The sequence below is a fragment of the Myotis brandtii genome, unplaced genomic scaffold (genome assembly GCF_000412655.1).
Source record: "Myotis brandtii unplaced genomic scaffold, ASM41265v1 scaffold179, whole genome shotgun sequence".
Taxonomy (NCBI): domain Eukaryota; kingdom Metazoa; phylum Chordata; class Mammalia; order Chiroptera; family Vespertilionidae; genus Myotis; species Myotis brandtii.
In genome coordinates, this window is record NW_005356635.1 from 433,353 (window position 1) to 459,650 (window position 26,298).

Genomic DNA, 26,298 nt, shown 5'->3' on the forward strand with positions numbered 1-26,298 from the left:
CAGCCTCTCCTTTTTTTCTTTTTTTTTATTCTGGGATTTATTTACCTTCTATAATTGAAACTTTGTTGCCATCACTGGCACTCCCAGCTCTGAGGCAGTGGCTGGCTGAAAGCAGGTATCTGGGGTTTGTTTAGCTTCTATACTTAAAACATTGTTGCTTTCAGAGCTTAGAGCCCGGCCGTGGAAGGCAGGGAACCTTGGCTTCCTCCATCACTGGAGCAAGCAAGCCTGCTTGCTTCAGCTGCCTGGCTGCCAGCCCCATCTTTGTTGGCAGTTAATTTACATATCTTGCTGATTAGCCAATAGGAAGTGTAGCGGAGGTATGGTTAATAACCCTTTTTGTCTTTTATTAGATAGGGTAAACTTTGAATAAAATTTGAGTAAGATGTTAGTAAAAATTTTTTTTTCATTTTGAAAATGTGTTTTTTAACTTCAGGGCAATTAAATTTTTATGTATACTTTTGGAAAACATTTTTATATAGGCTAATTTGTTTGTTGTTGCTTCTTAAATTTTACTGGTACTGAAAAATTAAAATAGCCTTAGAAAAATAATAGTTTTAGATTTAAAAGTCCATTTAGATAAATGCACTTTTTAATAAAATGATGTAAATAACATTATATTATTTATTATTTATAAAATATAAAACATTTATTGAATAGATGGATATAAAGATACACAAAAATACTTGGCAGAACTGTCAAAAACTAGGGTTATCAATCAACATTAACTTTCCTTTAAAAAAAAATGAAGAGGAAGATATGGAGCTAAGACACACAAAAATTAAGGCACAGTCTAAAAATTGCAAGTAGTTCTGTTTACCTAGAAAATCAACTAGGGTCAAAGCTAAGTTTTGGGGCAAAGAAAGTTTGAAGAAAGGGGCAGGGAGAAAATGCAAATTATATTTGATACAATTTGCACAGTCACTGGGTTTACACGGCAATCATCCATTTAATACTCACCAAGGACATATTTTATTGATTTTATTTATTTTTTATGAGAAAGAGAGGAAGGGAGAGAGAGGGAGAGAGAGAGAGAGAAACACATGAAGGGGCTGCCTTCTGTATGTGCCTGAACCAGGAACTGAACCCGCAACATTTTGGTGTATGGATGATGCTCCAACCAAGTGAGCTACACCGGTCAGGGCTCAACACATATTTGATTGCTATTAATGTGCTACACAAAATTTTAGATGCTGTATATACAGAAGCAAATAAAATACAGGAATAATCTTTGCTTTCATGGGTTATAATTAATACAATTGGTAAATAAATAGAGGTTGCTATTATTAATAATGATTTTTCAAGACTTAGCTCAATCACGCTTCCTTCCAGGAAACCCGCCATCACTCCTCCTAGTCCACTAAGGTGAACTCTCCCACCTGCTCTTTTTGTGCCCTCTGTTGTAAAACTTAACACCTTTAATTTTAGCGATTGTAACCTCCTGCAGCTGTCCTCTTATCCTTGAAGGCAATGACCATGGCTTATTTGCCGTTTCTTAACAGCTCCTAGCATAGAGTGTAGTCCACAGTTGGAGCACAAAAGCTTTTGTGGAACAGCGGTGTATGCCATTTCAACACTGGATTAACAGAATCAACACAGACCTATTCCAAACCACCTGTACTTTAAACTCTGTTTTGATGCTGAAATACAGCCTTTTGTCCTAAATAATTATTTAGACTCAATGACACCTAAGAAATTACTTTAACATCTATCACTATAGGATCAACACTGAGGATATCTGCTACATGTTAAAGAAGAAACCAATATGACGTACAACCCTAAATTGTGTATATTAGTTTATATACATGCATACTATCCGAATAAGGGATGCAATATTTAGGAGAGCAGAATTTTTTGCCTGTCTTATTAGTTGTTGTATCCCCAGAGCAATACCTGACATATAGTATGTATTCAATAAAGCTCTGTGGAAAGAAGAAAGGAATTATAGGTGGAATGAAGGGAGGAGGAATATAAAGATTTTGTTTGTTTTATGAAGATAGCCTATGTTCTTCTTAGTATGGGTATACTAATCTACAAAAGTATGCATATGTTAAAAATAAATATAACACATTTTAATTTTATATATATGTTATATTTAAATATATGATGACTTGTTATGACTTTTATTTAGAAAAACATTAGTATTTAATTTTTAAAGATGTACTCAATTAGGACTGAAAATCAAAGGTGGAACAAAGTTTATTTTATTAAATCATCAGAGTACAGTTGAGCCTTGAACAACATGGTGTGAACTGCATGCCCACTTATATGAGGATTTTTTTAATGAATACTATAAATGTATTTTTTCTTTCTTATGACTTTTTAAATAAAATTTTCTTTTTTTCTAGCTTACTTTAGTGTAAGAATACAGTATATAATAACATTAACTGACAGTTTATGTATCTGTAAGTCATCCAGCCAACAGTAAGCTATTAGTAGTTACATTTTGGGGGAGTCAAAGATTAATGCAGATTACTATGTGGAGGGTCAGCACTCCAAACCCCTACATTCTTCAAAACGGGTCAACTGTAATTGGAATCAGATTGTTCATCTCCAGTCAGCCTTACCCACATTTAGCTGGTAGCAGCTTATGTTCTGTTGGCTGTAAAAACTGACATATCTTTATGTCTAATAGATACAAATCTATAGACATGGGAAAATGAGCAGTCACACTGCAGAAGTGATATGCTGATTAATACATGTTGATAAACTAAATCTCTTCACTTACAGTAGTATTTCTTTGCTACTCTTCCTACACAGAGAAATTGACCCAACTAGATGAAAATCTATGTAAGGGAGATTAAACTGAAAGACAATAACATTTTGAGGAAGGGCAAAGATAAAATATTTTATAGAGAGGTCCTTGAGTGACCCCAAGAGTGTTGGAATGGTGTATGACTTTAATAATTATCCATTTATGCAAATTATATTTTTGTATTGTATATGACCAAATAGTTTACTTATTAGTAAGCTTTCCATGCCAGTTGATAACTCTTGGATGTCAGAAAGCTGAACAGAGCTCTGTGCCTCAAACATTAGTAGGGGGACAGGTAGGTAAGGTAATTTACTATTCAATAACTCCAATTTGATCACATCAGACTAGACAGCTTCAGTCTATTTTCACCATCACAAATGCAGGTCCATTTTGCTAAGCATACAGATTTTGGGGGTGAATTTAAGAAACTTTGCTATTATATAAAATCTTTTATTTTTAAATATTTGAAACTAATTTAAGACAAAATGATAGAGTTGGAATAGGGTCTCTGGGCTGGACTATTGAATGTGCACAGACACACAAACACCAAAATTGGTGTTTCAATTTTAAGGTTGAATAGGCCCCTCTGATTTGAAGTATAGGTCTTATGGTTTTATTTATTTCTCTGCTTTTCTCCTCTGAAAGCTTTTCATGACAATAGTATAGCCCTAAAGGGTTGGTTCAGATGGTCTAGATGGCTGAATATGAGCATATATCCAGCAAGCCAATTATCTTGTTCTTGTCTATAAAGCGTGGACTAAAGTACTTACTGAGAATAAATAGCGTACTATGAAGCTAAATTAAGAAATATATGAACATATCCCTATGTATAATGTGCACCCAGGGATAGTTTTAGTAAAAATTACAATAAAATTACTTGGAAAAAAAACTTTAAGTATAATTCATTCATGCCAGTTGAAATGACTATGCAGTGAGCAGATAAAGCATTGTGTGCCCTTGATTGACATGGCAGTTTTATTTATAATCTTTCCACTGTAAACAAACCATTTATTCTCTCCCTGAGCTTTATCAGGGATGCTCTTCTGCATTGCTGCATGGCCTGTCTCATCACATGCTCTGACATCTGCCAGTTTTGTGGCAGACACTGCCATTGTGAAGTCTGCGCTTAAACCATTCCATCCTCTGGGAATTCTCTGAATAGAAATTTCTCTGACACTTACAAAATTCAAAGTCTCTAGTGAAGCCTTACACAGAGTTCACAAGATAACCTGCCTGTTTTTTGGTCACCTATTCTAATTTAACTGTATATTGTCAGATATTTATTTATTTTATTCTAATAGAATTGAGGGTTGTTTTTTTTTATTATGAATGAACCAAAATCACCATAAAGCCATCTGAACTGTTGGCAGTTTCTATAAATTGGATACTTTCTGTCTTTTCCTCTCTCATCACACATTAAAAGAAAAAAAAAATAGCCGTAACCGGTTTGGCTCAGTGGATAGAGCGTCGGCCTGCGAACTCAAGGGTCCCAGGTTCGATTCCGGTAAAGGGCATGTACCTTGGTTGTGGGCACATCCCCAGTGGGTGGTGTGCAGGAGGCAGCTGATCGATGTTTCTCTCTCATCGATGTTTCTAACTCTCTATCTCTCTCCCTTCCTCTCTGTAAAAAATCAATAAAATATATTTAAAAAAAAAGAAAAGAAAAAAATATTTTTGTACATTCTTTGAAATAGAATATTGACAATTAATGAAAACACCATTCACTAGGAAAACCATATGAAAAGTTTTTAGTTCCAAATTAAATTGCTAAAAATGAGAATAACATGACTGTAAACTCAAGCATCTAACCAGTATCAAAAGCAGAAAAAGTGAAAATGAACCTATTTTGATTTATGTGTGCCATTTGAAGTTTGGATGTGTTTGCTAAGCAGTCGCTACTGAATATATTCTTCACTTATTAACTGCATAGTTGTATAATGGAGGACAGAGTTGAATAGGCAAAGCTATGTGTTCCACTTCTATGAACATCTATTAACATACATTGTTCTTATTTCTCCAGAACATCTAATACCTGAGAGGAAGAAGGACAATACATGTTAACTGAGCTTTTAGAGTCCTCAAAAAGTCTTTATTCTTTCTTTTTTTCTATTTTCAGAACATAAACATTGCTTTTTTTAAAAAAAAAATCTCTTCCTAGCTCACCTCAACTCATCACTTCCCACATCCTTCAGAATACTGCTCAATCAATTTTTTCCATGTGCTTGCAAATTCAAACTCTTTTTTATTTAATCTTCAGTTTGAAATAATGCTAAAGTTTGCCTATCTTCAAAACAGAATTCTCTACTCTTTCATTGTAACATCTTTTCTCTCTTCTTTTCCTTTAGCCTAAATTTGTTTGAAAAATAATCTGTACTTTCTCACTTCCCCTACACCCTCTAAACCCCAAGTACAAACTAGAACCACCATTGAAGGCCACAGGAAGCTACATATTAGATGCACTGGCCTTTTTAGTTTGTAGATAGCACTGCCTTCCTAGAAAACACACCTTCCTTGTTCTCTGCCTGTTCCTTGGGTTCCCTTCCTCCTCTGTCCAATGTAGATAAACATTCTGATCACAGCTGTATCCTCTTTATTTATTAGTATAATCATTCATTAGTATTCATTTTTCAGAGTATTCTTTATTCATTACCATTCTCTTTGCTTGCCTTTCTTTAATGGGTTCAACAATCACAAATTATCTACATAATAAAAGCCTAAGCAACCCTTATGGCGGGAACAACCAGAATGACCAGTCGCTATGATGCGCACTGATCACCAGGGGGCAGACACTCAATGCAGGAGCTGCCCCCTGGTGGTCAGTACACTCCCACAGGGGGAGTGCCGCTCAGCCAGAAGCTGGGCTCACAGCTGGCAAGAGCAGCGGTGGTGGCAGGAGTCACTCCCGCCTCCGCAGATGGTGGCAGGAGCAGCGAGCCAAGCGGTAAGGAGCAGTGAGTAGACGGGCGGTAAGGAGTGAGGGGTCCCAGACTATGAGAGGGTGCAGGCTGGGATGAAGGACCTCCCCCCCAGTGTGCAAATTTCATGCACTAGGCCTCTAGTTAAGTTGATAAAAGCTCTAGATATGTTCTAGATATGTCTGGCCTAATGACAAAATATAGCATTGTGCTTGAGGATAAGCTTTCCAGCTTGATTTTAAACTTAGGCTTAAATTTCAGCATTGCCCCTTATTCATAGAGAGACATAGAGCAAAATGCTTAACTTCGTGTCTCAGTTTTGTCACCTACATAATAATAAAGCACTTACCTTATTGTTGCAAGAATGAAGTAAGTATAAACAAAATGGTATAATCGTACAAGAATATTGTAAACTTTCAATCAGTAGTCTACACGTGTGTTATATATGTCCTTCCTTCCAAAGTTGTCTTTGCCCCTCAATCTTGATTTTCTGTGGCCTAATTTAATTTGCCTTCTTCAGACTTAACACAGTAGCCAAATTTTTCATGAACATTAATTCACTCTCTTGCTTGAAAACTTCCAATAAGTTCTTGTTTCAATTAGAATTAAATCCAACACCTAAAACTTGATCTAAATTTTGCTACTACCTCTCTTTCCAAACTCATCTCTTCTCACTATTCTCTGTGTCCACTGACCATTTGTTGGGCAATGGAACTGGCTGCACTCATTCTTAGTAGATGGTCTCTGCATAGAGCAAATTTGGCACAAATCTATAAAAGGAGGTCTTCTCTTCATCTTCCATCTCTTAACTCAAATTGAGGTACCTAAAGAAACTCTCTTCAACACACATTGTCACTATAATGTTCATTTTTCTTTAAATCACTTCAAAGAGTCTAAAATTATTCTTGCTTAGTTGTTTTTAGCCCTCCCATATAGTCTATAAATTCCTTGAGAACTGGGATTCTACTTTTTCATTATGGTAGTCTGTCATGCTTAGAATGTTGCCTGACATATATAATAGAAGATCAACAATATTGACTGGATATGTAAATAAATCACTTCATTATCTGATAGCAATAATCTTTACTTCATCTGTATACATTTTGTATTTCTCACCTCCTATCTTATATTGAGGTACTTTGTAAATACGTCTTACTTTTCCCATTAGACTCTTAAGCTCCTTGAAATCAGAAACCAAGCATTTTCATCTCTATACATATTTTTAGCAGCTTTCAAGTACTTTTTCACATACTAAGTATTAACAAATGTTTGTGAACAAATGAATGCCAAATCTCTCTCTCTCTCTCTCTCTCTCTCTCTCTCTCTCTCTTTCTCTCTCTCTCGTGAAGTGAATATCTAATTGGCATTAAAATGTATTAGAATGCTTTCCTTACGGTTAAATATCTTCTAGGAATTAGACCTCAAAACACTCAGCTGTTAGACTTGAAATAAACCACTGCATTCCATAAATTTCACCAAAAATTTATTGGCCACCAAACACAGGGTAAGCATTAAATCTGCCCACTATTTCCCCCCCATTGGTACCAGAAATAATATCAGAAACATGTTACAAATACCTACAAAACACAGAAATAAGAATAAAAAAAGAATGTCACATAAATGAACAAAATTAAAACACAACAGAAAAGAATGAGCACAAATGCTAATAGCAGTAATTTTTTTAAACCCAGAATAATGATAACATGCTAATGCTTGAAGTAATGCTGGCCGGGATAACCAGAAGCATTTTATTTTAAGAAAATTAAAAAAAACTTGAATAAAAAATAAATTGAAAAATCCTAAAGCTTCAATATAGGAAGTTAATTGACAAATACACATCATAAACATACCTTTAATACCACATGAAACAATATTCATCTACACAAACTTTCAGGTATTAGCTCAAATCAAACATAGTTGGAATGTTATTAATGTTCCCAAAGGCTATAATCTGCTTCACCAGAAGCATTGCTTTATATCATTGTTTATTTATCTTTAATGGAAAATAATGGGAAAATAAACTCCTACAAAGTATTTACAAGTATTTTTAAAAATTGTCATAAAGTTCATGTTCAGAAGAAACTACTTTAAAATAATGATAAGATTTTTAAATTTTATCTCAAAATAAGAGTATAGAATAAAAAATATTTATACTGATTTTTAGAGAGAGAGGAAGAGAGAGAGAGAGGTGAGAGCAAAACATGGATCAGTTGCCTCTTGCAAGTCCCCCACCAGGAATCCAGCCCACTACCCAGGCATGTGCCCAGATCTGGAGTAGAACCAGCAACCCTTCAGAGCACGGGACTATACCCAACCAACTGAGCCACACCAGCCAGGGCAAATAAAGAATTTTTAATATGAGAAAGATTTTTTCTCGTAATATATTGTTTTTAGTGACAAGCTATTGCAAAGTAGCTGATTTGACTTATATCTCATGGCATCATTTGGTAAATATGTTAGACATGCTACAAGAATAACCCAAGAACTCTTCACCAAAGAAACAGAAATGAATATAGGGCATTAAGGATAAATTTAAAAACTCAGAATCATTATTCTACTACGTATAAAAACATTTTTAAAAATTAGCAATGCCTTTCTTTTTATAAAAAATATTTTAAGAGCCCTGGCCAGTTTGGCTCAGTGGATGAAGCATCGGCCTGCAGACTGAAGGGTCCCGGGTTTGATTCCGGTCGGGGGCATGCACCTTGGTTGTGGGCATATCCCCAGTAGGGGGTGTGCAGGAGGCAGCTGATCGATGTTTCTCTCTCATCGATGTTTCTAACTCTCTATTCTTCTCCCTTCCTCTCTGTAAAAAATCAATAAAATATATTTTAAGATATTTTCTCATGTGGTTATAGGCAAAAGTGTAGATTTGAAGAACGTATTAATTTCTCATTTAGTTTTTAGCTTAAAAACTTTTAGCAAGCCTATATGGAAACATTTTTCCCTTAAAAATGCAAATCTGTCTATTATGTATGCCATGCAACATAGAATACCTATTACCACTTTTATTTGTACATCCCAGTTCTTTCCTAAAGCCACAGCATCTCTTTTATATGCTATTAAAACAATATCTTCATTTATTAATGTCTGCCTCAGTGTTCATTCTTCTATCTTTTCCTTATCATCTCCGGCCATTAAGCATAGTCTACTCAATGCTTATATTATGGTCTTCCATTACTCTGTAAAAGCATAAAATGACTCCTCACCATTGTCTGTACAGTAGAATGTACAGTCATGCACCTCAAACTAATGCTTTGTTTAATGACAAACCACTTATACAATGGTGGTCCCATAAGATTATAATGAAGCGGAAAATTCCTATTGCCCAGTGATGTCGTGATGTCATAGCACAATGTGTTACTCATGTGTGTTTGGTGTTGCTGGTTTAAACTAACCTACTCTACTGCCAGTCCTATAAAAGTATACTACATAACATTATGTACAGCCCATAATATTTGATAATGACAATAAATAACTATGAGACTGGTTTATGTATTTACTGTACTATACTTTTAATCATATTTTAGAGTTTACTCTTTCTACTTAAAAAAAAAGGTTGGAAAACAGCATGCCATGTTACAATGACAGCTGCTTCATACACCTCATGTTTACCATGTCTCTCGGTTGCATCATTTTCTCTTGTGCTTGATTTAATCTTATGTTGCTTTGTACAGTAACATGCTGTACAGTTTAGCAGCCTAGCTGTATCATAGGGTAGGCCACCTAGGTTTATGTAAATGTACTCTATGATGTTTGCACAATAACAAAGTCGCCAAGGACACATTTTTCAGAATGCAACCCCATTGTTAAGCAGCACATGCTTTTCCACATTCTGGCCTCACTTTTTTGAAATGCCTCCCACCACTTATTGGTTTGGCAAAATGCTATTCCTAGTTTAGAACAAGCTGAAAATTGGATATATCTGTCAGAGATTCCTTGATATATGTAGGCAGAATTGGTGGCTTTGTTCCTTGATATTCTAGAATATTTTGTAGAAAATAGCTTGTAATACTGCATGTACCACTCTGCATTATAATTATTTGTAGTCTTGTGCATCCTATCAAAGCCTGAACTCCTTGAAGTTTGATAATATATCTTACTTCTCTTTAAATGCTTGTTTAATAAAGATGCATGGATGACAATTGATGTTTGATTTCAAAGATTGTTACACATTTCTTATAAGTTAACATATTTTCAAAGATTGTAACACATTACTTATAAGTTACATATTTTATAAAAATTAAATCATTAATAAATCTCTAACACTGTTACTACACTTGGGCACATCAACAAGTCCTAGAGCATTTGAAATAACAGACATTCTAGTAACTAATTCACTTCCTGATTTGCCATCATTATTGAAATCAACTTAATAATTTCCTTTGACACGAATTTAGAGAGACACCCAAAAACAATGAGTGAAGAATTTTATTCTTTGTTTCTTTTTAAGGTTTATTTGACTAGTATCCCTTTCACCTAATAACAAAATAGCAGTTAAAATTTCTTTAACTGTGTTTATGGTATTTTTATTTTAAGACATCTCAAATTATGCTATTAGCTGCCATAGTTGGTGAATTTTCTGCAGGTATATTTCCAATAAATAGGCACTGACAAAAATGGAGTGACAGAGGGTGACTTTAAAGTCAACCAGTCAGTCACAGATGTGCTCCTAGAAATACATTAGTGTTCAGGGACCAAATTGCATGTCACTGAGTTAATCCATAACAAACTGATACTGGTAGTAATGTATTCAACTGGAAAAATGCTACTAAGTTGGGTTATCAATGATTCTTGGAATCATAATAGCAGCATATTTCCATTAGGAAAAATACATATACAAGATAGTATCCCTTTCCTTTATAGGAGGAAAATAACTCAAGCAGTTTGCTAGATATTTTTAGTATAACACTCTGTCACGCATGTGTTCGACAAGAGAATAATAAACAACCATGAACTATGGTCCTCAGTTTTTCTCACATAGGGAGAGCATTGCTGAAGTGTAAAAAGAAGAAAATAAAAATAACTTCAGAAAAAGCTGGAAGCAAGGAGGCCAAGAGATTAGCAAACAAAAAAAAAATTGAGGATTGAGGGAATGCCAACATTATAAGAACTCTTTTAGATGATATCAATTTTTCCTAGGTAATATTTAGCAGCAATCTCACAGAATTAGAACCCCAATCCTTCTTTCTGTGTGTAGTACTCTTGCTCAGAAAGCAATAACTATTGAAAAAACAACCATCATGCAATCACTTTTGTCAATAAAAGGCAACAATGCCTAAAGCATGACCTCTAAATATGCCTTAAATCACTCATGCGGCTCTTCCATTAACAGTGCAATTTAGCCATAGCATGTTGTTCTGCGTCAACATTGTGGATGCATCATTTAATTTAAAATAGACAGTGGGAAGCTCTCTAGTGAGTTATTTTATGACTATTCCTTCCACCAAAAGCTTGTATGTAATTCCACAGATATTACATTTCTGAATCTGGATTCAGAAATATGGTGCACATATATTTTTGGTGAGTTGAATTTTCAGAATATTTTATCAGATTTGATGAACTGTTATCAGACACTGGGAGACCACTGATTCTTGGACTTTCACAACTCTTGAAAAGTTGGGTAACTGAAAAACTTTTACACTACATCTAACTGAATAAAAGAACAGTGGAACACAAACAATTTTATTTAAACAGATATTTTAAAAAAATATCTGTTAATGATAATGAGCAAAATTCATGGTATCTTCAGCTAAGTGGCTTTCCATATTTGGACAAATCTTGATACAAATGGCATTATAATAAGAACCTTGCCACTTCTATATATTTATAAGGCTTAGTATTTTTGTTGAAGTCATTGGGGTTAAGAAAGTGATTTAGACCTAACTGAAAACTTTGTTTTAGTTCAAGTTTATTGGTTGGTATTATTAAGGTTTAGGGACAATGGAATAGGCTCACTAAAATGCAAGTAACTTAGTTTAAGACTAAGATTGGGAAGAATTAAGGTAATTAAGAAGGATTAAGAGAAAAGCATTCAGCAAGTACTTTTCACTGTTGTATATATAAAAAAGATAGAAATATAAGGCACAGTCTTATTTTCAAAAATGAAATCAAGTAAAAATACAGATATTAAGAAACCATATACAGAAGTTCCACTTTATCTTTAATTTTCTTTGTGAAGTTTCAGTTATCTGCAGATATACAGTCTGAAAATATTAAATGGAAAAGTCCAAAAATAGACCATTCATAATTTGAAGTGGCATCCCATTGTAGGTAGAGTAATAAAATTTTGTGCAATCTCACTCTGTCCCACCAAGATATAAATCATTCCTTTGTCCATCGAATCCATGCTGTGTATGCTACGGGCCCGTTAGTTAGTCAGTTAGCTTCAGTTATCAGATCAACCAACAAAGAGCTTATGCTCAAGTAACTTTGTGTAGAAGCCTAACTCTACATCACAATGCCTACATCATTCACTTTATCTCAGGAAAAAGAAGGGTGAATACAGTACAATAAAGTATTTTGTGAGAGACAGAGAGAGAGGAGACCACACTTACATAAATTTTATTATAACATATTATTACTATAATTGTCCTATTTCATTATTATTTATTGTTGTTAATCTCTTAGTATGCCTAATTCATAAATTAAACTTTATTACCAATGTGTACATATAGAAAGAACATAGTATATATAGGGTTTCTTACTATTTGTGATTTCAGACATCTACTGGAGTCTTGGAATGTTCCCCTGCAGATAAGCAATACAATATGAAAAATGCTAAAAACTAAGTACATATGAAGGACATAGGAGATAAAATACTCAAATATGATTTAGGAGGAGTACAGTGTGTGATATATTCAATAACAATGCCTATACGAATTAATACTTGGAACACTAGTAATTCTGACTCAGTAATGCTATACCTGAAAATATCATCATCTTCCCACTATAACTTATGCTTTATAAAACTGAATTGTACTTTAATTGTTCAAAAAGACTACATTATTTCCTACTTTTGTACTACTCTTTGCTTGAATTCTGCTTTATTTGTGAATAGTCATCATTTGTTTATCTATCTTCTATGTTATCTCTCCTATTAATTCACCTCCAGCTCTCCAGATAATATTTAGTTACTTTCCCCGTATGCTACCAGAGGACTTTCTATTGACCTCCACTTCATAACTTCTCATCAGCTTACCTACAGGCTTACTTTATCAGGCATTATAATTCCTGAGAATAAGAATGTACTGCATTCTTCTCTGTAATTGCCTCAGTGCTTGATATATAGAAGGTTCTCAATGAATGTTTATTAGATGAATATGTGACTGCATGCATGGAAGTATCCAAGATTATTTAAGATCACTTCGTGACCTCCACAGTGTGATATGAAGGTTGTTACATTCATTCATCTGCCATTACTTAAATCCATCTTTCTTGGTCTTGATGCTAGCCATCCTTGAACACTTTCTAAGAAAACTATCCAAACATTGAGGATTTTATTAGAGATAGACAACTTTCTGAGACAAAGCAGAATGTAAAATTTAAGATAAGCAATGGGTTGTCAAAAACACATTTTATAAATTTCACAGTTTTCCCAAGTCCTAACACTGAAAACCACCTTATCTAGAATTTCATGTTCTCACTCACAATGCTTAGTGTTTATTTTAATAACATCCCTAATATCTCTTTATAGGCATTATCAAATTCAATGATTCCAACTAATGTAGCCCCTGAACTCCTGAGGGGTTCTAACAATACTTGATGCTCCAGACCACCTGCTTAAAAAAAAAGGAGGGGAAAAAAAAAGCTTATGATAGTCACACTATTGAAGAAGGTTAAAAGAATGGTCAAAGCTTTCTTTTGTTGAATCCACTTCAGAAATGAGCTATTATTATCTGAACTATGATCTTCTTAAGGCTGAGTGGAATCAAGACATAAAATAAAACTAAAATAAGCCATAAATGCAGGCTTGTACCAGGACACTGAAATTTCCAGTTGTTCTCAAAACAGATTTCTATAAGCAAGGATGATTTTTTGCTTAGAACTTCAATGTATACATCCTCCCCATGTAGGCAGAGGCTAAGTGGTTGTACAATTGTGATAACAGGGGGTGGATGTGGGGGTGGGGTGGAGGGGAGCATTTTATAAGAAGTAACACTAGTAATTAGCATTAAAGTGGGTTTTTGAAGGGCCCAGACAAGACAAAAGAATTAATGATGTTGCTAATGTCACAGGGAAGGGAATTCAGATTTCATAGCAGTTTAATCTCTTATGACCTTCTAAATGTTTTATCATTTATGGTAAATTTCAAAAATGACCACAATAATTAATTTGAGGCTCTTCCTGTTAAAATGTGAGAGCATAAGAGTTTTTTCCCCAAATGCTGAAAACAAGTTTGCCTTGTGACTTGCTTTGACTGACTGAATAAATGAATGAATCAGAAATGTTATTGATTTAAAAAAAATGTTATTGGGCCTTTAGCCTAGTCCAGTGGTTGGAAAACTGCGGCTCTTGAGCCACATGTGGCTCTTTGGCCCCTTGAGTGTGGCCACGAAGTTTCAATCACCCTGTATGTGCGCACCCGCAAGTGGTATTTTGTGGAAGAGCCACACTCAAGGGGCCGCAGTTTGCCGACCACTGGCCTAGTCCTTAAGAAGACCTGCAATTTGTATTAAGTTCTTAGAATCCCTAACATCTACTGCAATGTGAACAAGCTCTGCCTAGCGTGTTGGATGGTGAGAGACATATGTTGTAGTTACCCTCATTAGACCATTAGCTGTGCTAATTGAAAGGAAGATACCAGACATTAGAATAAGACCATTTTGGATAACATAGCTCCTGGTCAAAACCACTACTGACCACAGAAGCATGAATAAGCCCACCCAAGATAAGCCTAATCTTAATAGATAAGCAGAAATGCTCAAATGATTAACAGATTCATTCATGAACAATAATAATGGTTGCTGTTTTAAGCACTAAATTTTGAGGTGGATTATTGCACATTGGAAATTGCCTAACGCATTCTCTAGTCTCACATTCAATATCTAATCTTCAGAAAAAATCTCTGTATTTCTAATTCATGGTCTAATGTTTGGTCTTGTTCTGGGAGAACTTCAGGAGGCATGTTTGGTGGGGGAGGATGCTAGCTTTATCTAACCTCAGCCACTGTGAAAGGTTCTATTGAAGTCAGTGCTAGAGGAGAAAAACCTCCCCTGTCTTTCTCACTGGGTTTCTAAGGGGCACCACCTCTGGCTTCGGGAAGTGATGATAAAGCCATGTGCAATCACTGGTCTCAACCCACTCCCAACTTGTAATGAATACAGGGATAGTTAGCTACCAATATGGGGCTCTGGCTTAATTGGTTTCACAACGATATAATTTTTTTGCCCAATATTTGAATTTATTTTCATCAGATAATTTAAAACATAAGCTATATTTTATATGTGTCAGTGTAATTTAAGAAAAATGTTTTCTCATGAGTAAGATATAGTATGGGTATTTAATATTTCAAATATACTATCATATGGAAATAATTTTTCAAGCAAAAGATTAAGCCCTCCCAATTTATTTTAACTATGTTGAACATTGTTTAAAGAAATTCACACCAACTTTACCTCAGGTTACCAGGTCCATATTATTGCTCAACCTTGGTAGCAATATTCTGTCAAGAGAGGTAAGCCTAAACTCTAGGAACTTTTTAGCTTTTTAGATCTGTATAAAATCTATATTAAATGAGGCACTAATATTCCTAGACTTTGCATATTTAATTTTTTAACATAAATAGCAAATATAATCACCTGTTTAACTACATCTGGATGTGGCAACATCACTCCTTAAGATATAAGTTAACAAAGCACAAATATAATTTCTCTAATTATTTTATATTTAATATTATTATTATTTTTTAAATAAATTTTTATTGATTTCAGAGAGGAAGGGAGAGAAAGAGATAGAAACAACAATGATGAGGGAGAACCATCGGTCTTCTGCCTCCTGCATGCCCCATACTGGGGATCGAGCCCACAACTTTGGCAATTCCCTAACCAGGAATCAAACTCTGACTTCCTGGATCATAGGCTGACACAACCACTGAGCCATGCCGGCTTGACACATTTAGTATTATTTTATATTAGTTTGATGTTACAGCATAATAGTTAGACAATCGTATACTTTACAGTATCCCCCCATATTTTCATTACCCACTTGGCACTATATATAGTTATATTATTAACTAATTTCTAATAGTCACCCCCATGAATATTTTGTAACTACCAATTCGTACTTCCTAATCTCTTCAGCAGTCCCTCAAACCCCCTCCTTTCTGGCAACTGTCAGTTTGTATATGTGAGTCTGTTTCTGTTTTGTTTATCCATTTATATTATTTTTTAGTTTCCACATATAAGTGAAATCATTTGGTACCTTTCTCTGACTGACTTATTTCACTTAACATAATGCCCTGTAGGTCCATCATGCTATCACAAATGATAAGATTTTATTTTTTATGGCTGAGTAATACTCTACTATCTAATTGTCTATTGAAGGGTATTTGGGTTACTTCAATATATTTGCTATTGTAAATAACACTGCAATGAACATAGGGGTGCATATATTCTTCTGAATTAGTGTTTTGGGTTCATTTGAATATATACCCAAAAGTGAAATTGTTGGTCATAAATTCACCCAACTTTGCACAGAAAGCATTAATGTCAAATACTTTTTAATATATAGTTAAACTAGATATAAGTGAAAATAAGAATAACAAGTAAAATTAATTAATGACACTCTACTTAAATGTGTCAGCAGTTGATAATCACAAGTTCAGTCTAGTAAGGTGACCTTCTTTTACCCACAATTTCTTCTAAGTAATCTCTTAGAGTACACATGCTATTAGAAAATTTTTATCTTATTCTTTAATAGTGAGATTATGTCCCCATATTATAGGAAAGCTACAGAAATCCTAATAACTTGATATAAGTTAGATACATTCTTTCTGTGTGTGAAATCTTCCTCATTATTTATTCTTTATTTTTAATTAAATTTTATTGGGGTGACATTTCAATGTGAACATATAGCTTTCATGTGTGAATTTCTAAGTTACAAAATCTGCATATATACATTCTTAAGTGAGTTTAGTAATATAGTAACTATTCTACTGCCTGGAGATGAACACAATTTAATATGGTCAAATAATCACCCGGGAACCAGGAAGGTTGATGTGAATCTTGTTTTGGGTGACATTGATATTTTACATAAACTTGAGGAAGTCACAGTAAAAAAAGTGAACTTGAAAAATATATTTTTCAATGTGAAAAAATTGAAGCAAACATTTGGTATGCAGCTAATTTCTAAGTTTCTTGTTTTGCTTTTTCTCACATCAGCAAATGTGCAGTCAATACTGTATGTGCAAAACCTCAGATATAATTATGTATATAACATATTATAAATAGCCTTTCAATTTTTGATGATTTATATAGTTTTGTGTGCACAGAATATTCTGGAGCAAAATCATGATAACCAAAGAAGGTCAAAGATAAGATCATCTTAATTTTAATGAAGCAATGTTCTTCTTGCATTACTAATCCTTGTGCTCAAATTAAATAGTAAACCAAAGCATTACCTTAGCTACTCTCATAAATTTATAAACACACACAACACATTGTCATATGCTAGGGTTCATCATTTATTGTGTGTCATCTCTGTGCCAGTCTGCCAGGAAATTTCCAGCTTGCAGGGAGTACAAAGTTGATTAACTACCTTGGAACTCATGGGAAGGAAGATTCTCTCCTTAAGGATGAGTACAGTGAGAGAAGTTTACAAAGGTTACCATGGGGATTCTGGGGAAGAAATAAAACCCAACTTATTAGAGAAGAATTTGGAAGGAGATGTCATATGAGTCAGCAATCAGCCTAGTGCCTGGTTATTATAAATAGTAGATACATTATTTTTTGTCAACTAAGTTATCAACTAAGTTAAAGGTGTATAGAGCAGTTGCTTATAATAAAAATGAATCTTCATGCAAAATCAATTGTTGCCCCATTCCAATCTTTGTTGCTGCCCCAGGAAAGAGTATCTTTGTCACCATTATTAGGGACAATTTTACTTAGTATTGTAATTATCTGTACTTTGTATTATGACCAAAGAAGAGCTCCTGGCAAATCTAGCATAACTCCAATGTTCTCTATTATCTTATAGAGATGTCTTCACTCTGTGGTTTCTTTGTAACCATTTTTTTGGCACTTAATTACTTTTTTTAAAATTTATCTTTATTGTTGAAAGTACAGTGGTGCCTTGACTTACGAGTGTCCCGACTAACGAGTTTTTCAAGATACGAGCCGTCTCTCGGCCGATTTTTTGCTTTGAGTTGCGAGCTAAAATTCGGGTTACGAGCCAGCTTCAGATACCCCACCGTAGTTGGTGCAGCGAACGTCACAGTGAATGCCACAACATCAGCCCAGCATCACGTGTCTCACTCGTTCACTTTATGATTTGACATACGAGTAATTTGAGTTACAAGCTCCGTCATGGAATGAATTAAACTCGTAAGTCAAGACCCCAATGTATTACAGATGTCCCCTGTTTTTCCCCATTGACCCCTTCTAGCCTGCCACAGGCCTCTGCTCCAAGCCTTTACCACACTATTACCTGTGTCCATGGGTTATGCATATCTAATCTAATAAAAGAGAAACATGCAAATTGACCATACATCTGCTACCCCCACAAGCCATGCCCACAAGCCAATCAAGAGCAAATATGCAAATTAACCCAACTAAGATGGCGGCGGCCATGGAGCTGGAGCAGCAGGAGGCTTGGGTTGCCCCTGGCGATGGAGGAAGCCAAGATTCCCGCCTGCCCTGCCAGCCCTGAGCTCTGCTCAAGGCTACAAAGTTTCAATTATAGAAGATAAATAAATCCCAGATACCTGCTTCCAGCTCGCAGCCGTGGCCAGCCTGAAAACAGCCATCAGCCCCTCACACAGGCTGGCCAAACCCCCATGGGGTGAGGGTCCCAACTGGGGGGCTTGACCAGCCTGCAAACAGCCATCAGCCCCTCACCCAGGCTGGCCAAAATAACATCTATGATCCTATATAATAAAAGGGAAATATGCAAATTGACCCTAACAGCAGAACAACTGGGAATGACTGGTCACTATGACACACTCTGACCACCAGGGGGCAGATGCTCAATGCAGGAGCTTCCCCCTGGTGGTCAGTGCCATCCCACAGTGGGAGCTCTGCTCAGCCACAAGCCAGGCTGATGGCTGCCAGCACAGTGGTGGTAGTGGGAGCCTCTCCCGCCTCCTCAGCAGTGCTAAGGATGTCTGACTGCAGCTTAGACCTGCTCCCTGTTGGCAAGTGGACATCCCCTGAGGGCTCCTGGGCTGCCAGAGGGATGTCTGACTGCCAGCTTAGGCCTGATCCCCTGGGGAGCGGGCCTAAGCCAGCAGGTGAAAATCCCCCGAGGGGTCCCAGACTACAAGTGGGCACAAGCCGGGCTGAGGGACCCCCTCAAGTGCACAAATTTTTGTACACCAGGCCTCTAGTATGCATATAAGTTCCTTGGTTGATCTCTTCCCACCCACCCATAGATCTATTGTGAGGCTTAGTTTATTTAAATCTCATACAATATGACTCAAATTTGCTTCACTAGGTACAGATAACTTGCCATAAACTGAAAGAAATCTAAAAAGTAAGAACATAATATTTAAATCTTTCAGTGTGGAGTAGTTTTTCTTCTCTATGGATACCTCAAACTTAGTAGATTCATGTGAATTGGACTACCTGACATACTGATTAAAGGAGGATACAAATTCACATCTGTATATAGAATATAATAAAAGTTCAAGATTATATGTAAAGGGGACAGATTTTGTTTTTATTTTTATTCAATGGTAGACTACTAATTTTCACAAAACATTGAGAAAGGGAGTAAGATTGACAAAGCATTCTCGAGTCATGTTTTTTAACCATATTTAGATGAAACAAAGAGAAGTCTTAGGTTATACTGTTCTCCCTTGGTGTATAATCTTGTGCACTGGGGATACCAATATTCTACTACTATAAAATAAGAAGAACCTTATCATTGCTATCTAGTATATGTGCGCATGCACACACACACACACACACACACACACACACACACATACACTAGACACAATCAAGTAATATACTCATTCTTACTAAATGTAAAGCTCCATAATTTGTATATAATATATTCTATTTTAATAAAAATATTCACTGTGATATATTAAACTAATTGTATAATTTATTTATGGATAATTATCTGAAGTTGAAAAAATATTGTTCTTGATAATGGAGAGACATTAAGTGTTAGGTTTTTAGGGTTTATTCTGGTATCTGAGTGAACATAAGACAAGGAAACAAATAGGAGGCAGTGGCATTGCTCCTATCAAAAACTAATGTTATTCATAATGGGGCAGGAATTTAGAAGAAAACTTTAAAATATAAAATATTTAGAAATTTGAATCAACAGGACTTACTCACTTAAGGACTATGAGCCGTTGGAGGGTTGGAAAGGGGTAAGAAGGGAGAAAAACCAGGAATAAATTCCAGTTTTACAATATGATTGACCTAATGAATGATGATATTGCTTAAAAGATACAGTAAATATCAGAGGATGATTAAGGTTAGACATTTTGAATTTGAAGTAGCTTAGGACATCTATTTAGCTAGCTTTTAGATGATAGTACTGAAATTCTGAAAAGAGAATTAAAAAAGAGGTATAACTATGTAAGTCATCACTACACAGTACCTATTTCCAAGAGTGAACAAAGATGAAATCACTTAGAGAGAGACTGCAGAATGAAAATAGCAGACCCCATTGGCAGAGCTGTGGAGAGAACATGTACAGGCTAGACAAAGCAAGGAGTCTCAAGAGAACACAATGTGAAACTTGGAGAACCGGGAGTTTGTGATGACTCAGAAAGCCGTTGCATACTTTTCAGATGTAAGGATTGATTAGTGATGTTAAAGGCAGCAGAGAAGTCCATCAAGACCTGAATAATGACTATTCCTTGTATTTGGAATTAAAAGGCCATTGATGAAAAGAGGGAGAGACATTTCTGTAAAACACATGAGACAGAAACCACATTGCTGTGGGAAGAGTTGGGCATAGAAACACTGCACGGCACTCTTGTGTTGTTTGTAGATGAAAGAAAGAGAAAAACAGACATAATATAGAGTAATATTGAATCAAGAAAGAGTTCTTATATATTTAATAGTCTGTTTTGTTTTCATTTTTGTTAATGGTAGACTAAGAGTTTTGATAATACATTGGGAAAGAGAATAAGAATGAGAAAATATTCTAAAGAATAATTGGGAGAGACATTTTTACATAACAGAATATATTTTCTCTACATCTTATGAATTCCTTTGAGAAATTTTTAGTATTAATTACAATTCCTGACTTATATTCAGATGCATTATGAAATTAGGGAAAATAAACATGACAAATTAAAGTTTTTTAATATTCTTTCTTTCAAAAGTTGTGGCCTATGTGGTTCTCCTTTGAATCTGAATGGTTGCTGGGACTTCTTTAACCAATCTAATACAGTAAAAGAGAAACCATGCTGTTTTCTGATTCTAGGTCTTAAGAAACAAGGAGCTTCAACTTCCTATCTCTTGACATAGTCTACAGAGGAGCTTTTTTGCTGCCATGTTTGAAGTTCAACCACCCTAACAGGATCACAGAGTAAAAAATCAAACCCAGGTAAAAGCTCAGGCCTGGTGCAGCCACTGTGGTCAACTGCCCTGGCTGAGTCCCACCTTCTAGGCATTTCTCCACAGAATCAGACATAAGATTGAAACTGCTGTGACCTATTATGTCAGCTCATCAGACTGCTGAATAACAACTGCTGACATTAGTAACTGACACATGGAGTAAAATCACCTAGATGAATCCTGATCCACAAAAGCACGAAATATAATATCATAGTTCTTTTTTTAAGCTTCTAAATTTGGGTATAATTTGTTATGCAGCAGTAAGTACTTGAAACACTATTTTAAAAGATGTATCTATGTCACACTTTCACTTATGACTAGTATTGACTAATTTTATTTTTAAAAGATGTAAAAAGGTACATAAATTATGTTCCATTCAGCCCTCACCTACTTTTTTGGCAACGTTTTTATCTTAACTCCTTTTTTTTTATATTCAGCCTGAAGGAAAACACAGTAGAACTTTCAGGATTTGATTTTGTTTCATTCAATAATGATACATGATAATTTTTTAAAAAATATATTTTATTGATTTTTTTACAGAGAGGAGGGGAGAGGGATAGAGAGTTAGAAACATCGATGAGAGAGAAACATTGATCAGCTGCCTCTTGCACACCCCCTACTGGGGATGTGCCTGCAACCAAGGTACATGCCCTTGATCGGAATTGAACCTGGGACCCTTCAGTCTGCAGGCCAATGCTCTATCCACTGAGCCAAACTGGTTAGGGCGATACATGATAATTTTATAAAAAGTTTCAAAAGCTAACCTTTACTATATTTAGATATGATGCCAAAAGAAAAATAATCACAATTAAATTAATGTTACTTTTAAAATTCATTATCTGCACTTTTAAGTAATGTTCCTTAATAAAGAATAATGAATATATATCACTGTGTGGGGGTAAATATTATCCATTATTGATAATACATACTCCAAGCAAACTGATACAAAAAGATTGATAATGTAATGTTGCACAAAATCATAGTGAAACCTCATTACAGCTTCCAAACAATGCTACTTTTCACACAATACTCATTTTGAAAAAACAAACCCAAGTAAGAGCCTTGATGTTCAAAATAGGTTATTTAGATATTTTTTTTCTGATGGAAATGGAAGCCACTTGAACAATGTAAATTATATAAAAAGCTCCATGGAGTCCATTTTCTTTCATTTTGCATGGTTTCCTGCAGACTATAATAACCAATTGTTTTATGGCTTAAATAATGTTGAGTGTGAGCATTTTCACTGTGGTAAATTCAGGCACAAACCGCAGGAAGTAGTGATGCAGTAAATGGAATTTTCCCCTTTGAGTCAGTGTTATCTCTAATATCCTGCAGTGTGTTTAAACTCACACTACTGCTGGCATGAATTATTTTAGGGAAAGCAGCAAAAACAAATATATCTATTTCTTTACCTTCAAATTGTTCCCACTTCCCTACCACCATGATGATTGAAATTTGAGTATATTAATTGTAGGTAAGGGTTTTATAAATATCTCCTGACAGAGAGGTAGGTAGGTGGATAGCTAGCTAGCTAGATAGCTGATAGATAGAAGAGACAGTCCCTTTCCACAATGTTCAGAATGATTTATGAACAATGAAATTAGGAATTTTAACTGGTGACAGGTCAATTGATTATTTTATATGAGATATAATTAATATAAATAAATTAATGTCTATGCAACTATCTTCTTAGATCAAAGAGTTATTTTAACACTAAAAATAACTACTTTAGGGAATTAAATGTTCAAAGAAAGGAGAGTATGTAAAATTGCTTATGGCACATATTTATATTTCTGCTTAACTTCTATATTGGGTGCACTTTAATTTTGCTAACAATAGTATGTCATCCTACTATTTAATTTACTATAGTTTAAAATAAAATATGTTTTTATTGTAATTTTCATTGCTTGGACTGTAATTTTAAAATGCTAAAGTAAGTAATGCTATGTAAAGCAACCTTGTACAAGATGAAAACTAATTAATGTGAAGTACTATTTGAAGATATATTTTTATGTAAAAGATCAGATATAGACTACTCTCTCGGTGCATCATTAGCTAAATAAAATCTGTGAAAACAAACAAATTTTCATAAAACATTGTTTGTATAGTAAAATAAATATTGGATTCCAAGGGATTATATAACATAAGAATATTTCATTAAAATTTTATATTATGCAAGTAATTTTGAAAATAGCATTACTGCATTACTGTAAAATGAAAGCTAATCTCTACTAATTCATGTAAAATTGCTCCTCTGTTACATTCGTGAATGTAAAATTAACTGATTTAGAAAAATCGCAAAGAAAAAGGATAATAGACTATTCAGTGGTCAGATATTTGTTGAGTGCCTAACATGTATCAGTGATGGAGTCATGAACAAAACTCCAAAGTATTTGCCCTTGTGAAACTTGCATTCTAAATAAAAAAATACAGAATAAAATTAACAAAATATAGTACATCAGATCATAAGTACTAAGAATAATAGAGCAGGCAGGATAAGGGATAGAAAGTGATGGGTCTGAGGAGAGTAGTGTCCTATGTTAGGTAGTTTAATCAGGGAAGATCTCTCTGAATAGGTGCTCCTTCAGCAGAGCAGAATGAAATAAGAGAGGGTATCAGGTAGATATCCATAACAAAAATATTCTTTGCTAAGGGAACAGAATATGCAAAGCACCTGAGAAGGGGGGAGGCCATATGTCATTGTCATGAAACATAAAGCTAGAGCCAAACAAAGAGGGAGAGTGAAAGCCAACAAAGGTAAAGAGTAGGGGTAGGGTAGGTGAAGATCCTGCAGGACCTAGAAGCACATGGTAAAGACTTTGAAATTAATTCTCAGGAAGATGGGAAGCCATCTTAATGTTTTGAGCAGAGAAGTGACATTTTGTCTTTGGTTGTGAAAAGATCATTTTGACTGTTTTGCATAATTAGATACATAATATGAAATTATATTGGTTGTTGGTACAAAGAAAAGTAAATCCAGAATGTCTCATGTTATGAATCACTATAAGAGAGTAAGACAAATCTGGCTCAAAGGTTCAATTTAATAGGTCGTTTTCAAGATATTTTCAATACATTTTATGGGTCTAATTATTCTCAATCTTGAGGCCTTATCATTATTATAAGCCCTAATGTCAAATATGAAAATTGGAATTTCTCATTAGGGAATTCTGAAAAGTTCTTGGGTGATCTTCCATTAGCCTCTCTTTTACTTCCATTTATAGTCTTGCATGTCTTTCAAGGTCTAAATTACTATTAATCTAGCTCTCATCCTGCTATAAGTAATTTCTAATAGACACATCCCCAGTTAGCTTCTGCATAGCAAAAAGCATGTGATGTACTAATTGAATCTCAATTAGCTTACATCATATCTCTTCCAGAATTTCAAAACACGATTGTTACCATATTAAAGGTTCAGAGGAAGAAGGACAAATATTTCTCTTTCTGTATTGCTACAAAAGAAATCCAACCACATGTACAGGACTCAGAGTTTTATTTATATTAAAATGTAAAAAGCTTATAAATTATAAAAGGTATAAGGTTTCCTCTTTTATGAGCTGTCAGAGAATACCATAGAGCACAGGGTACATTTATTTTAGAGTACAGGTTTGGTAGTAGTATACACAGAAAGCCAAACCAAAGACTCTCTTCTGTGCTCACATATGACACCATGACAAGCTTCAGTTCCAAACTAATTAGAATGAATTGTGGTTCCTTATTGAAAAATTCCTCAGTTGGCTTACTTTAATCTCTCTTAGGGTTCGTTCACAAAGAAAACAACAGAGTGGCATTCTGGCTGACAATGGAACAGCCAATAAGTTGGGAGGAAAAATAAAGCAAAGCAAATCTCACTCATTTATGGAATATAATGAACAACATAAACTGATGAACAAAAAAAAGATCCAGAGACAGAGAAGCATCGATCAGACAGTCAAACCTCAGAGGGGAGGTAGGGGAGGGTGCGGGTAAGGGGGAGAGATCAACCAAAGGACTTGTATGCATGCATATAAGCCTAACCAATGGACACAGACACCAGGTGGGTGAGGGCATGAGTGGGAGGGGGGGGGCAATGGAGGGATAAGGACACATATGTAATACCTTAATCAATAAAGAAAGAAAGAAAATAAAAAATTTTTAAAAAGTTAGAGAAAATTAAGCATCAGATTATGCAAACTAATTGCAATTTACACAGTACATTGTACTCCCTATTAGAATTGATATTTTTTTTAAAAAAGGTACTGTAAAAGGGGAACGTATTATTAAGCCCGGTAATCTACAAAAGTTTAGAAATTCTTAAAGAAACGCGATGTATAGGCCTCAAGATATTCTCCATTGTTTGCTCATCTCCCCCCAAAGTTTTTGGTGAAGTGATGCGACATTCTATCTTGTATATGAACAATCAGACATTTCCCATTAATAAAATTATTCACTATCACAAAAATAATAAAACAAATAATAAAAATTCAGGCAGAATTTAAAACGAATTAATGAATAATAGCCTTATAAGTTAGTCAGGAAATGGGTGATGAAGAAAGGATCCCCTAACAACTACTTTGCAATTTAACTAACGTAAACATACATACATATATATTGACACTATTATTTGACAGGAATTATTCTGTTTTAGAAATACAGCTTTGAACAAGAAGCACTTGTTTTCATGAAGCTCATATCTAGTGCAGAGAGACATATTGTAAACAATTAAATAAATCAATGAAAAAATATCTCAGAAAGAAATGAATGCTACAAATAAAATAAAAATAGGGAAACGTGGTTGAGATTTATTGGTTTAATTAAGTCATACTTTATTTTATTTTTTAAAATATATTTTATTGATTTTACAGAGAGGAAGGGAGAGGGATAGAGAGTTAGAAACATCGATGAGAGAGAA

At 34.8% G+C, this 26,298-nt stretch overlaps 1 pseudogene; it reads left to right on the forward strand.

Moving 5' to 3' along the window:
• LOC102248107 overlaps window positions 1-26,298 on the forward strand; it is a 96,207-nt pseudogene that overhangs the window by 45,507 nt on the left and 24,402 nt on the right.